Source organism: Monodon monoceros, unplaced genomic scaffold (genome assembly GCF_005190385.1).
Source record: "Monodon monoceros isolate NGI ecotype Baffin Bay Population unplaced genomic scaffold, NGI_Narwhal_1 Super_Scaffold_21, whole genome shotgun sequence".
Lineage (NCBI taxonomy): Eukaryota > Metazoa > Chordata > Mammalia > Artiodactyla > Monodontidae > Monodon > Monodon monoceros.
Window position 1 is genome coordinate 2,328,871 of NW_021703778.1, and position 14,438 is coordinate 2,343,308.

General features: G+C 44.4%; 1 protein-coding gene across 15 annotated transcripts in view; it reads left to right on the plus strand.

Annotated features, from left to right (window-relative positions):
• Positions 1-14,438, plus strand: part of SVIL (supervillin) — a 244,879-nt gene that overhangs the window by 59,989 nt on the left and 170,452 nt on the right. For 14 of the 15 annotated variants that reach the window (XM_029236869.1, XM_029236871.1, XM_029236875.1 and 11 more), the window contains one exon: positions 9,737-9,838. The gene's annotated coding sequence lies outside the window, so the exon portion shown is untranslated. Of the gene's footprint in view, positions 1-6,536; positions 6,871-9,736; positions 9,839-14,438 lie in introns of those variants that run through there. The other variant, XM_029236879.1, reaches the window with a different exon arrangement.

Sequence of the window (14,438 nt, forward strand, 5' to 3'; positions counted from 1 at the left end):
CACCAGGGAAGCCCGGATTTTGCCTTCTTGAAGAGAAACCTTGGGATTTATCTCTCCCCTCTTCTCCCCTCAATTCTGTGTTCCAGTTTCTTCTACTTGGACCTTTAAGTTACTTTTTATTTAGAAGTCTTTCCGCTCTTCCTTGTTGCCTGAGTTTCCTTTTTCCTTATCGCACCAGTGCAGTGCCTTGTACCCAGCAGATACTAAGTACGCACCTATTTGACTTGATTGTAATAAACTAGATTAAACTGATCTCCAGGGCAGAGATGGCCCATAGTGGGACTTTGGTGCATGTTTTAGCAGGCTCATGGGGCATCTGTGCAAGGTAGGTGAGCCCTACCCCAAGACCTAGGGAGAGATTCCTGTTACTTCTCTCCTGGCAGTAAGGCATCAACCACAAAGTGTGCGATATAAAACTGGGTTTGGGGCTTCCCTGGTGGCGCAGTGGTTGGGAGTCCGCCTGCCGATGCAGGGGACGCGGGTTCGTGCCCCGGTCCGGGAGGATCCCACGTGCCGCGGAGCGGCTGGGCCCGTGAGCCGTGGCCGCTGAGCCTGCGCGTCCGGAGCCTGTGCTCCGCAACGGGAGAGGCCACAGCAGTGAGAGGCCCGCGTAGCGCAAAAAATAAATAAATAAAAATAAAACTGGGTTTGGACTGCCACAGTGGTGAAGGGTGGAGAAGTCAGAACCAAATCTGTGGTTATTATAAGGTATATAGATTTAGCTTGGAGACGCCAGCCATGAAATGTGCAGAATCTCGTGAGAAGGCTTTTCTTTCTCGTAAAGATTTTACATTATTGTTTAATCGCTGTTGAGGCATAGCGAAGTGGTTAAGGGTGAGAGCTCTGCAGACAAACGCTGCTACCATCCACCTGTGTGACCTTGGGAACCTTTCAGCGCCTTGGTTTCTTCATCCGTAGGATGGGGATAATAATAGTAGTGAGGAGTGACGATAAATGGTTGATATGGACATAGTGGTTAGAACAGTGCCTGGCTGGTATTAAACGCTATAGGAGTATTAGTCACTGCTGTTATTGTTATTAACTAAACTTTACCCCTACTACTCTGAAAATGTGTGTTTTTCATGCATGTGTGACACTTTCACGGATGTCAGGTTCTAGATACTTGATCAAAGAATGATTAAAATTCAGTTAACAGAGAGGGAGTGAGATAAATTAGTTTGGGATTAACACATACACACTACTGTATATAAAAGAGCTAAACAACAAGGACCCACCGTAGAGCACAGGGAACTCTACTCCGTATCTTGTGATAACCTATATAGGAAGAGAGTCTGAGAAAGAATAGATATATGTATAGCTGATTGAGCAGCAGAGCTCGCGGCATCGCCTGGCGTAACCAGCAGTGGCTGGTCATCCCCAGAGCTGTGTGCTTTTCCCCACTATGCTGACTCACCTCGAGTCAGGTGGCCTCAGACGTCTGGCCTCACTTGCTTATTTCTTTTACTTTTGGAAGCTCGGGGAGGGTGTGGTTTCTGAGCAGTGCTGTCCCCTCCATCAGGGCGTCTCTGTGTCCTCCACGTGAAGGGCTGAGTCCGCCAGTTTGCTCGCTAGGTCAGGGTTGGAAGTTTGGACACAAGATTTTCAGTCACTTCTCTCTCACTTCCTAATTTCTGTGTTGGCACCTCCATACAAAAATGGTTTCTTCTAGCCCTTTTAGCAACTTCTTCCAGACCTGACTTGGCTTTCCCCTTTGGGACCTGTGCTTTCGGGAGGTCCAGTAAGTTGCCTCTGTGTTTGGGGGCCGCCACCTGAGGGCTAGAGCAGGTGGTCCCAGGGACCAGTGGGCGAGCACGCAGCCAGCAAGTGGGCCCGGCAGGCCTGCCCGCGGGGGGCCCCGCCTGGACACAGCCCTGCTTCTCTCCTGCCCTTCAGAGTTACCACAGAGGCTGGAGGAATTCACAGGCGGTCCTCGCCTTATTGCATTTCAGATACCGTGTCTGCTTTTTACAAACTGAAGGTTTGTAGCAACCCTGCGTTGAGCAAGTCTGCGGGCGCCTTTTTCCAACAGCATTTGCTCAGTTCCTGTCTCTGTGTCACATTTGGTAATTCTTGCAATGTTTCACACTTTGTCATTATTACTCTGTTATGGTGGCCTGTGATCAGCGGTCTTAGATGTCACTGCTACGACTGGCTGAAGGCTCAGATGATGGTTAACGTGTTTTGGCAAGAAAATATGTTTTAATTAAGGTATGCGCACTTTTTCAACATAATGCTATTGCACGCTTAACAGACTACAGCGTAGTGTAAACATAACTTTTATGTGCACCGGGAAACCAAAAGCCTCGTGTGGCTCACTTTATCACAGTATTCACTTTATTGCTGTGGCCTGCGTGTTGGTCTGAGCATCGTCTGCAGGCTGAATCGTGACTCATAAGGGTACTACTTTAAATGTCCGTAAGTGCTGTGACTTATAAGATATAAACCTGTGAGATGCATCGCTGAATTCAGAGCAGCCTTTTGACATTGTCTTACTAAACACACAACTGCTGGCGTGCTACGGATAAGAGGCAATGTTGGCGTCGAAAGGGGGCTCCTCATACTTGAAGCTCTTGAGACCCACATCTGTAACAGGCACCCAGAGATGAGAGAGAGGAGGGGAGGGTGGCCTGGAGTCCACCAGGACCCATCACCTCCTTACCTGCCATGACGGCTGATGGGCATATATGCTCGACGGTGAACCCCAGTGCTTAGTATATATTTTTCTTATCAAATACAGTTTGCACATCAGTAGGTTCTTAAATTTGTGTTTGTTGTTCATTTAGGAAAGAAAGAGCAAGGTCTAGCTTCGTCATCTCATTTTCATGAAAACGTGCACGTATAAAGCCAACAGAGTGATAAAAGATATCTGCCCTCACCAGTTGCTGAATTTCAAGGGTCGATGGAGTCCAAAGAGGGGTCGTGATCGTGGTGGTTGCTTTGAGCCCACTCCAGTCCACTGGGAGACCCCATGTGTCTCCAGCAGAGGGAACAGCGTGTGCTGGATCCTGTGAGCCTAGGAAGGGTCTTAGTTCTGTTTTTGCTGTGGCGGCTGCACATCTAGGGTGCCTCCTGGGGCTGCCTGGGAAGATGTGCTCTTGTGGGGATTTTTAGGTTTGTTCAGATTTAAGGGCATTTGGAGATGGTCAGACCCTTTGAGGCACGCTGTGAAATGTTGCAGTGTCGCGTTCTGTGTTGCAACTTGGCACGTGGTATGTTGTGTCATTATAATTACAAATATATGTGTGATGTGTGTGTATATACATGTATACCTATATACATATGTGTGTATATGTGTGTGTGTATATATATTTATATCATTCATAAATATAAAGGTGGCTCTTACTATCTGTCTTACTATAGGTCTTAGATCAGGCTGTGGTAACAGAACACCGTAGGCTGAGTGGCTTAAACAACAAACATTTATTTCTCATGATTCTGGAGGCTGGGAAGTCCAAGGGCAAGTAGCTGGCAGATTCAGTTCCTGGTTAGGGCTCCCTTCTTGGTTTGCACACAGCCGCCTTCTTCCTGTGTCCTCCCTTGGAGGAGAGCAGAGAGCAGAAGCAAGCTCTATGTCTCTTCTGTAAGGGCACTAATCCCATCATGAGGGTCCCACCTTCATAACCTAATCACCTCCCAAAGGCCCCACCTCCAAATACCATCACAATGGGGATTAGGATTTCAACAGATTAATTTTGAGGGACACATAGCTCTATATTTGGATGCTATAAACAATATGAAATCATATTCCCAAGCGCATATATCTGTCAAACAGCAAGCTGAGTTTTCCTTTAAGGTTTGTTTGCTACTTGTTTATTTATTTTGTGGTTGCTCTTAGGCAAGCAGTAGGAGACGCCGAAGAATTTGAAAAAAAAATGTACGAGAGAACTTAAAATTGAGAATTCAGCCCACTAACTTAATTTTTCTACTTGCGGTTTTGGATGACACGTACATGCTTTGAATTGTGGAGCGGAACACCTCCCAGGGTTTTACAGGAGCATATTTGGAAATGCATGAGGACCTGACATGGCCTTTTAAGAACCTGTGCTGTAATGGGACACATGGGAAGCCCACCTGGTGGCAGCATAAAGCCCATGAAGTGGGAAGCGTGTCCCCATAGGAAGGTGTCCCCAAGGACAGAGGGGAGGTGGTGTTTCTGGATGTCACCAGGGAGGATTGTGTGCTTATTTTAGCTCCCTCTCCTTCATGTGTCCCCACGTCAGCTGCTATTTTGACTGTGGCATCTTCCTGCAGCTGGTGGCGTGCTGATTGCCAGACGCCCTCCCAGGGGAGTGAGCTGCCCTGTGCCCACTGGTTCCTGTCGGTCTCTCCGCATCTCCTTGAGCACTGGACTCGGGGCTGTGAAATACTACAAAGATACAAGATCAGAGACCTGCTTATAACAACGCACAGTCCATTTTAGAGAAAAAAAAAATACATAAGAAGTTCTCTTCGTTAAGAGAAGTGGAGGACAAAAAGTTGGCACAGTCAAATTGTACCTCCAAATGCGTTTAACATACCCTTATTTAGTGAAAATGACCAACATTTACTTAGTAAAAGAATCCAGTATTTAGGAAAATACTCAATGTTCTATGGATGTTATCCTAATGTGTAAAAATAGTACAAGAGTAATGGTTCAGGATCACAAAATCTCTGATAAATTACTTGACAAATAAAATGGGCCATTGTTAGTACTCTTTAAATGGCCTGTTATTTATTCTTTATCCAAGCTTCCTGTACCCACCCCCAATTCCATATTAAAACGAAGCCTAGGCAGCCTCAGTGTGTCATTGCCAGTGGTCGGTCCTGCGCTCTTTCTAGAGGCGGCCGGGGGCCCAGGATCTTTGGGGGGGGGGCTCTCCCTCAGCATCTTTGCTGCCTCACCTCCTATGGCACCTACGCCCGTTGTCATTTCTCGTCTGCCTCTAGCCTTGGCTTCTGCTCGTGCCAGTCCAGTGACTTGCTAATGGTTTTTCCATCGGCTTGCGTGGTCCTGGAATTGACGCTAACAGATTGTCACCTCGGCTTGGGCACCAGTATTGTAAGTGCCTGCCTGGGGGCTGATGGAACTGGGCTGTCCCCACACTGTCACAGACCCACGCAGATGTGTGTAGGTTTTCGTAGTGCCGGTCAGTGGACACCTTCTAATAGGCACGTGATTTTTCTGATTTGGAGACGTTTATTTTTTATAAATGTCCAAATAATTAAAATGATTACTATTTTAAAATTATTATTATTACTATTATTGCTGTGACTAAACCAACCCACGATGGTTGAGAATGAACTACAGTCGTCGTTTTAACCAGGTGTTTGGCACAAGTTGAGGAGGGAGCGAGGTCCCTGAGTAGGAAGGGAGGCAGTCAGGGAAGCCTCCTAGGACCCGGAGGCCCTCTGAGCTGAATCCTGGAAGGTGTCTTGAGGTTTGTTGGGGGAGCATGGAGGAAGTGCCTATGGCTCTAGGAAAATATCTTCAAGAACCTCCTTTCTTGCTCTAGGCATCCAGGGAGAGAAAGACGGGAGAAAGTAGCCAGAGAGAAAGTTGGGTCTGGGGAAACGTCATCCCCAGAGTCGGTAAGAGGGGACCCTCGGAGGCCTGGTGAGGGGATGAGACTCTGGTCAATACTCTAACCCAGAGGCACCTGACACTGTGGTAGTTAGGTGCCGTTGGCCCTCCGTGTCCATGGCTTCTGCATCCCTGGATCCAACCAACTGAAGATCAAAGATATTGGGGGGAAAAATTCCAGAAAGTTCCAAAAAGCGGAACTTGAATTTTCTGCACACCAGCAACTATTTACATTTTATTAGGTGTTGTAAGTCATCTAGAACTGAGTTAAAGTATACGGGAGGATGCGCATAGATTATATGCAAATACTAGACCACATTTTTCTGTTTTCTAAATTTAATTTTTAAAAATTTTAATTAAAGTGTAGTTGATTGACAATGTATTAATTTCTGCTGTACAGCAAAGTGATTCCATTATACATATATATACGTACACATTCTTTTTTTAATATTCTTTTCCATTATGGTTTATCACAGGATACTGGATATAGTTCCCTGTGCTGTACAGTAGGACCTTGTTGTTTATCCATCCTATAGATACTAGTTTGCATCTGCTCACCCCAACCTCCCACTCCATCCCTCCCCCAACCCCCTCTCCCTTGGCAACCACCAGTCTGTCCTCTATGTCTGTGAGTCTGTTTCTATTTTGTAGATAAGTTCATTTGTGTCATTTTAGATTCCCCATATAAGTGATATCGTATGGTATTTGTCTTTCTCCGTCTGACTTACTTCACTCAGTATGATCATCTCTAGGTCCATCCATGTTGCTGCAAATGGCATTATTTCATTCTTTTTTATGGCTGAGTAGTATTCCATTGTATATATGTGCCACATCTATTACTATACCACTTTCCATAAGGCATTTGAGCATCCATGGATTTTGATATCCAAGGGGGTCAGAACCAATCCCCTTCAGATACGAAGGGCCGACTGTAATGTGTGCCTACAACTCACCGAAATGTCCCTTTCCTGTGTACACCTCCACCGCACCTCCTGTCAGACCTGTCTTCTGAAACGTTAAGATGAAAGCCTGTCTTTCTCTGCCGTAATCTCCCCTCCAGATGCAGTGGGTCTAGAGTTAGTGACAGAGTCCTGTCAGAGTTTTTGCATAGAGATAATCGTCTGAAAGTCCAGTGAAAGTTTCTTTTTGACCAGGAAGATATGCTTTCGAAGGATGGAGAGAGCCCTGGAGAGACTGGACAAGCCCGCGGGATCTGACCTTGAGCTGGACGTGTCTTCCTGCTGCACTAAAACCATAGTGATTCTTCCAGTGCCCTGTTCTCCTGTGGATTTTTTTCTGGTTTTATACAGGTTTGACTAGTTTAGTTAAACTTCAGCCTGTCACTTAGTTTTGACCCTTGCCTCACTGTGGGCCTTGCTCTTTTGTTTTTTTTCCCCCAAGTTATCATGAGTGCACTGAAGCCGATACATTGTTTTGTTTTCCTGCCAATGCTGTATTCTGAAGTTTTATTATCTAGTGACCAAGGTTTCCCTTTGTCTTTAGACAAAGCAGATTCCAAGAATGAAAGTGTTTCAGGTAGGGGACTTTCAAACTCCTTCTTCGTCCCTGGGCTCACGATCTCCACTGGAGATTTTCTTCTTTCTCGCCCCCTGGTAGTAGAGCCCCAGGGGGATCCCTCTGTACATGCGAGATTGAGAACCCCAGCTCTAGAGGGTACCAGGGGCTGTATACCAAGGACAGAGGGGGTGCTCTCCAAAGAGAAAGAGAGATGAGTATGTCCTCTCCTGCCCTTGTCTCTTGGCTTCTTTTGGTTTTCTTGGCCTTTTTTCTTCGTGAAATAAGTTCATTTTCCCTTCCCTTTGCAGCCAGTGTGGAAAGAGGGTCTCCTTCCTAAAGCCGGCACTTCCTCCCCAGTTTGGTGCCTGGAAGAGGCTCGGGAGAAGGACAGGCTAACATTGGTCTAGCCCAGTTCCCAAGTCTCCAGGGCTTTTTAATAATAAACAGATTTTGGGGGGAGGAAGGCAAATAAATTTTTTTGGCACAAAAAATTCTCCTTAAACCCAATAGTCGGTCTGTGTTAACCACAAGCGTCTTTGTGGCTTCAAGTCATGAGTTCAGGGCTGTCTGAAGTTCACGGAGCAGTGGTAACAATGTTTTTGTGCTTTGTGGGAACTTCAAATGGTCGACTGTCCCCCCCCCCCCCACCTCCCCACAGGCTCATTTCCTTGTAAACTGCCGCTGCCTGGGCTTCTGGAGATGAACCCCATTCTCTCTACAGGAGGTAAAAGAGGCTCTGATAGCTCGCCTCCCACGTGCTTCCCAAACCTGCTACTGACACCAGCTCTGACCTTTAGGACGCTGGCTGCTCGCCAGCTCAGGGCCTCTTGTACTCGAGTGAACTCTTTCCTAAGATGATGTTTTCAAAAGGTGATACAAGCCAGTACTGCCTAGACATCAGGAAGAGAGAGGAAGAGGTGCCTCATTAGCCCCTAAAACCAAAGACTTCCCAAAGCCTAACCGCTAAACAACTAACCATTAACTAACTAACAGACCTAGGGCTTCCCTCTCTAGTCCGGGATCTCAGGCTGGAGCCTTGCTCATGCATGGTGCCTCTCTCCCAGGCTGAGTCATTGCAGTGCCACACAGGCAGCTGGCCTTTTGAGGGTGAGGAATGAGCGCACTTCCAGGGAGGTCATGCTGTATGCAAATTACTCACAGTTAGGAAGTGCATCCTTCCCTCTGTCCTACTCTGTTGTACTTCCAGCACAGGTGGTGTTTTCCCTTGTTTCCCCAGCCTTTGAGGGAAATGAACGCTGAAGATTTTCTCTGCCTGGAATTAATGGCACAGACCAGCTTCTAGCCCAGTCAGTCCCTCAGTCCTGACGCCCTAGACGGGTTACGCTGGTCTCAACTTCTTTACCCAGCCTCTCTCTTTTTTAAGGACCTGGGCCTTTGTCGCTTCCCTCTCGTTGTACACATCCAGCTCCTCGATGAGTTCCAGCCCACCCTCCTCTGTCTTTTCGAGTCTTCCTTTGTTACAAGGCTTCTCTCCCAAAGCCCCTTGTTCGGGTCTGATGTAAATTTGTGTCGTAGAAAGAACTCATATTTACTCAAGATAGCTCTGCTATCTTGATGCTATCAGATGTCAGATTTCATCACCAGAGAAAAATCAGAGCTTTGGAGAACGATCACATAGAAATGATTTTATTCACTGAGTTTGAGATGAAGGAAAAAATGTATTTGTTTGTTTGTTTTTGCTTTTCTTTTTTGAAAATTCTATTTATTATTTTATTGAAGTATAGTTGATTTACAATGTTGTGTTAGTTTCAGTTGTACAGCAAAGTGATCCAGTTTATCTATATAAACTGAATTTATATATATAAATATGTATAATTTATATAAATATATATAACACACACACATATATCTATATTCTTTTTCAGATTCTTTTCCCTTATAGGTTATTACAACATATTGAGTGTAGTTCCCTGTGCTATGCAGTAGGTCCGTGTTGGTTATCTATTTTGCATGTACTAGTGTGTATATGTTAATCCCAAATTCCCAATTTCTCCCTCTCCCTCTTTCCCCTTTGGTAACCATAAGTTTGTTTTCTATGTCTGTGAGTCTTCTGTTTTGTAAATAAGTTAACTTGTATCATTTTTTAGATTCCACATGTAAGTTACATCACGTGATATTTGTCTCTGTCTGACTTTCTTCACTTGGTATGACAATCTCTAGGTCCATGTTGCTGCAAATGGCGTTATTTCATTCTTGTTTATGGCTGAGTAGTATTCCATTGTATATGTGTACCACATCTTCTTTATCCATTCCTCTGTTCATGGACATTTAGGTTACTTCCATGTCCTGGCTATTGTGAATAGTGCTGCTGTGAACATTGGGGTGCATGTGTCTTTTCGAATTAGAGTTTTCTCTGGATATGTGCCCGGGAGTGGGATTGCTGCATCATATGGCAACTCTATAAAAAGTGTATTTTTAATTGAGTATTTTTTCTAAGAGGTGTAAAAAGATATTCTAACCACTGCCTATAATTTGTAGTCACCGATGTAAGCTGATTAATTGAAAGGGAAAAGCTCCTTAGAAGCAGATGAATCACAGCCATGTATCTCACCTCGCTCATGCATGTGGCTGCCTTATATTGTTTGCTGTTTGCTTTCTCAGATTTCCGAGTAGAAATTTTTCTTTCTCCTTTTGCAGGAAGAGTTGGAGTACGTGAGCTAGAAGACTGGGAGAGCGGAGACAGGGAGAGTTTCGAAGTCCTTCTCTATCAGAAGCCATGATTTAGACATCGCCATTACGGTAAGTATTTAGAAAGAAATACAACTCTGCTGTGGTTGGCACAGCAGAGTTTTGGCTGCAGTTCTGAGAATAGGTTAAAGGACGTTGTGAAGGATGAGTTTGTTTAAATCCCTCTCAACAAACCAGAGGTCTGAGAAAATTAAAGGTTCCTCGGTGACAAGTTACGGGACCACCAGCATCCAGAGGGGAGAGCCATCTGACACGTTGGAAAAATCTGTCTGTCTCCTTAGTAGCCATGTGTTCCAATGTGTGAAAGAAAAGCAAAGCTTAATGTACTGGGGTTTCCTTTTTGAACAGAGCTTTCAGGGACTCCAAGTTAGACTTTTTAGAGGAGGGCAGAGCCAGGCACGGAAGGGAACAGAAGCACCTTTCTAGGGACTGTGCTATCTGCCCTGCCACTCTAGGGCAGGATTTCTCAAAGTGTGTTCCATGGAACACACTTCTCTAGACTGTTAGTGCAGTGGAGACAGGGCTATGAAGATGGGTCTGCGCTCCAGTGAGTTTGAGAAACATTAAAGTTAACCTTCCTCCCTGAAGGGTCTCAGAAGTGGATGAGCCTCGTGACTCTCCGTGGACGTGTGTCGTCGGCAGGGCTCCCCAGAGTCCTGTGGAACTCTTCTATAGGGCATCCTAGGTCCCGTGTTCATTTGTTCACTAAGTATTTATTAACACCTGCCACGCTCGTGTTAGGTGCTAAAAGTACAGCGATAAAGAGATTGCTGCTTGTGTCTAGATAGAAAATATGGTAAGAAGCAAGTGAGAGCAGTTATTGATAGGCACGACAGCCAGAGGTTTAAGACAATGGTCTCAGGAGTGACGGGCCCTGAGTTTGAATCCTGAGTCTGCCACTTATCAACTGCATGACTTCGAACAAGACACTTAACCTCTCGTTCAGTTTCAACATCGGTGAAACTGTGTTAATAGCGTCTACCTAGTAAGGTTGTTGTGAGGATTACAGTGATGCATTCATGCTGGCAAATACTGAACCCTATGCAAACGTGAGCAAACCTGTACTGAGAACAGTAATGACGAGTGCGTCGAAGGCTGTGTGAGGGCTGACGCGGGAGGAGGTAGCGGTGGATGGGAACTTTGAATAGGGTGGTCCAGCACTGCCCTGAAGTACAGACCTGGAAAGATGAGTGATACTGAGCTGTGGAGATGGTATAGGGAGAGAATGCAGAGGGAAGCACAATTGCACACGGGAGTGTCTCATGCAGAGAAATTTGGAAATTTGTTACGCAAACTAATTTGGAATTTGAGAAATTCCAATACCTCTTTAAGATAAAAAAAACAAAAAAAAACTAGGGACTTCCCTGGTGGTCCAGTGGCTAAGACTCTGTGCTCCCAATGCAGGGGGACTGGGTTCAATCCCTGGTCAGGGAACTAGATCACACATGCCACAACTAAAGATCCTGCATGCTGCAACTAAGACCCAGCACAGCCAAAATAAATAAATGAAACAACAACAAACCAGGAATCGGAGGAAACGTCTTCAGCCTAAAAAGAGCACCTATGAAAACCCCACAGCTAACATCATACTTAATTGTGGACCGAAAGCTTTCCCCCTAAGATTAGGGTCAATACAAGGATGCCCACTCTCACTACCTCTACTCAGCGTTCTCCTGGGAGGTCTAGCCAGGGCAGTTAGTGAAGAATACGAAAGGCTTCTGGATTGGGAAGAACGAAGTGAAACTGTCTCTGATTGCAGGTGACATGATCTTGGGTATGGAAAACCCTAAGGAATCCACTAAACCGTTAGAACTAATAGACACATTCAGAAAGGTTGCAGGATACGAGATCAGTCTACAAAAATCAACTGTAATGCTGTACACTTAGAACAAACAATCTGAAATGAAATTAAGAAAATAATTCCTTTTACAACAGCATGGAAAAGAATGAAACACAAGCATACCTCGGAGATATTGCGGGTTTGGTTCCAGACCCCCGCAGTAAAGTGAGTATCACGATAAAGCGAGTCACACAAATATTCTGGGTTCCCGGTGCATATAAAAGTTATGTTTACACTGTCTGTAGTCTGTTAAGTATGCAGTGGCATTAGGTCTAAAGGAACAATGTACATGCCTTAATTAAAAAATGCTTTACTGCTAAAAAGTACCATCATCTGAGCCTTCAGCAAGTCATAATCTTTCTTCAATAGTAACATTAAAGATCACTGATCACAGATCATAATGACAAATGGAACAATGAAAAAGGTTGGAATATTGTGAGAATTACCAAAATGTGACACAGAGACACCAAGTGAGCAAATGCTGTTGGAAAAATGGCGACAATAGACTTGCTCAACGCAGGGTTGCCAACAAACCTTCACTTCATATGAAAAAGGCAGTATCTGCAAAGTGCAATAAAGTGAAGCACAATAAAACAAGGTGTGCCTGTACTTAGGAGTAAATGCAGTTAAAGAAGTATAAAACATGCTCTTAAAACTGCAAAATGTTGAACGAAATTAAAGAAAGTGCCAAATAAATGGAAAAACATCCCATGTTCATGAATCAGAAGACGTTACCGTTAAAATGGCAGTGCTCCCTGAGTTGACCTGTAGAGTCAACGCAGCGTCTCTCTCTCAGAATCTCAGATGGATTCCTTGTAGAAACCGACAAACTGGCCCTAAAGTTCATATGAAATTGAAGAGACCCAGAATACCCAGAGCAATCTTAACAAAGAGCAGACTTGGAAGACTCACCCTTCCTGGTTTCAGAACTTAATACAGTAATTAGGACAGGGGTTCTGGCATAAGGATTGACATAGATTTTTGGAATAGAATTGATCGACCAGAAATAAACTCCTACATTTATGGTAATTGATTTTTGACAAATGTGCCAAGACAATTCACTGGCAAATAGCCTCTTCCACGCATGTTCTAGGACAACTGGATATCAACACGCAAAAGAATGAAGTTGGACCCCACCTTACACTATATACAAAAATTAACTCAGAATGGATCAAAGGCTTAAATATAAGAGCTAAAACTGTAACACTCTTAGAAGACAACGTAGGTGTTCATCTTCATGACCTTGGGTTGTGCAATGATTTTTCAAGGTATAACACCAAAAGTACAAGTGGCAACAGAAAAATAAATTGGACTTCAACAAAAATTTTAAAATTTTGCGTATTAAAAGACACTGATAAGAGAGTGAAACGACAACCTACAGAATGAGAAAAAATATTTGCAAATCATGTATTCTAGACTTGTATCTCTGACAACTCAATAATAAAAAGATAACCTTGGGCTTCCCTGGTGGCACAGTGGTTAAGGATCCGCCTGCCAGTGCAGGGGACACGGGTTCAAGCCCTGGTCCAGGAAGATCCCACATGCCGCAGAGCAAATAAGCCCGCGTGCCGCAACTACTGAGCCAGTGCCCTAGAGCCCACGAGCCACAGCTACTGAGCCCGCGTGCCATAACTCCTGAGGCTGCTCACCTAGAGCCCGTGCTCTGCAACAAGAGAAGCCACCGCAATTAGAAGCCCACACACTGCAACAAGAGTAGCCCCCGCTCACTACAGAAAGCCCACGCGCAGCAATGAAGACCCAACGCAGCCAAAAATAAATAAATTTATTAAAAAAAATAACCTAATTCAAAAATAGGTAAAGATCTGAAGTAGGCAAAGAAGCTATGTAAATGGCCAATAAGCACATTAGAAGATTTTCAACATCACCAGCCATCACGGAAATGCATATCAAACCCACAGTGAGATACCACTTCATAAGCCTCTATGAAAGACGGACAGTAACAAGTGTCGGTGAGGATGTGGAGAAATTCGAACTCCTACGCGGCTGGTAGGAATGCAGACTCTTTGCCAAGCAGCTGTTTGGAAAACGGTCGGGCAGTTCCTAACGTAGTTAAACATAGAGTTTACCTTATGACCTGGCATATCCACTCCTAGGTGTACACCCAGGAGAAAGGAAAACACTTTTCTATATCAAAACTTCTCATAGCAGTTTTATTTTTTTTCAATTTTATTGAAGCCTAGTTGATTAACAATGTGTTAATTTCTGCTGTAAAAAAAGGTGATTCGGTTATACATATATATATTCTTTTTCATATTCTTTTCCATGATGGTTTGTCACAGAATATTGAATATAGTTCCCTGTGCTGTACAGTAGGACCTTGTTGTTTATCCATCCTATATATAATAGTTTGCATCTCCTAGCAGTATTATTCACAATTGCCAAAGAATAGAAACAACCCAAATGTCTATTAACTGATGAACAAATAAAACATTGTATGTTCATATGACAGGATGTTGTTTGATTATAAGGAGGAATGGAACACTGATACATCCTGCAGCATAGATGATTACTGGAGATAGGCTAACTGGAAGAAGCCAGACACCAATGACCGTGTACTGTGTGAGTCCATTTATATGAAATTTCCAGAACAGGCAAATCTACAGAGACGTGAAGTAGATTAATGTTTGCCTAGGACTGGATTGTTCAAGGGGAAATTGAGACTGACTGCTGACGGCTGTGTGGTTTCCTTTGGGGGTGATGAAAATGTCTAAAACCGATTCGATGACGGTCGTACAGCTCCACAGACATACTACAAGCCATTGACGTGTACACTTTACATTGGTGAGTTGC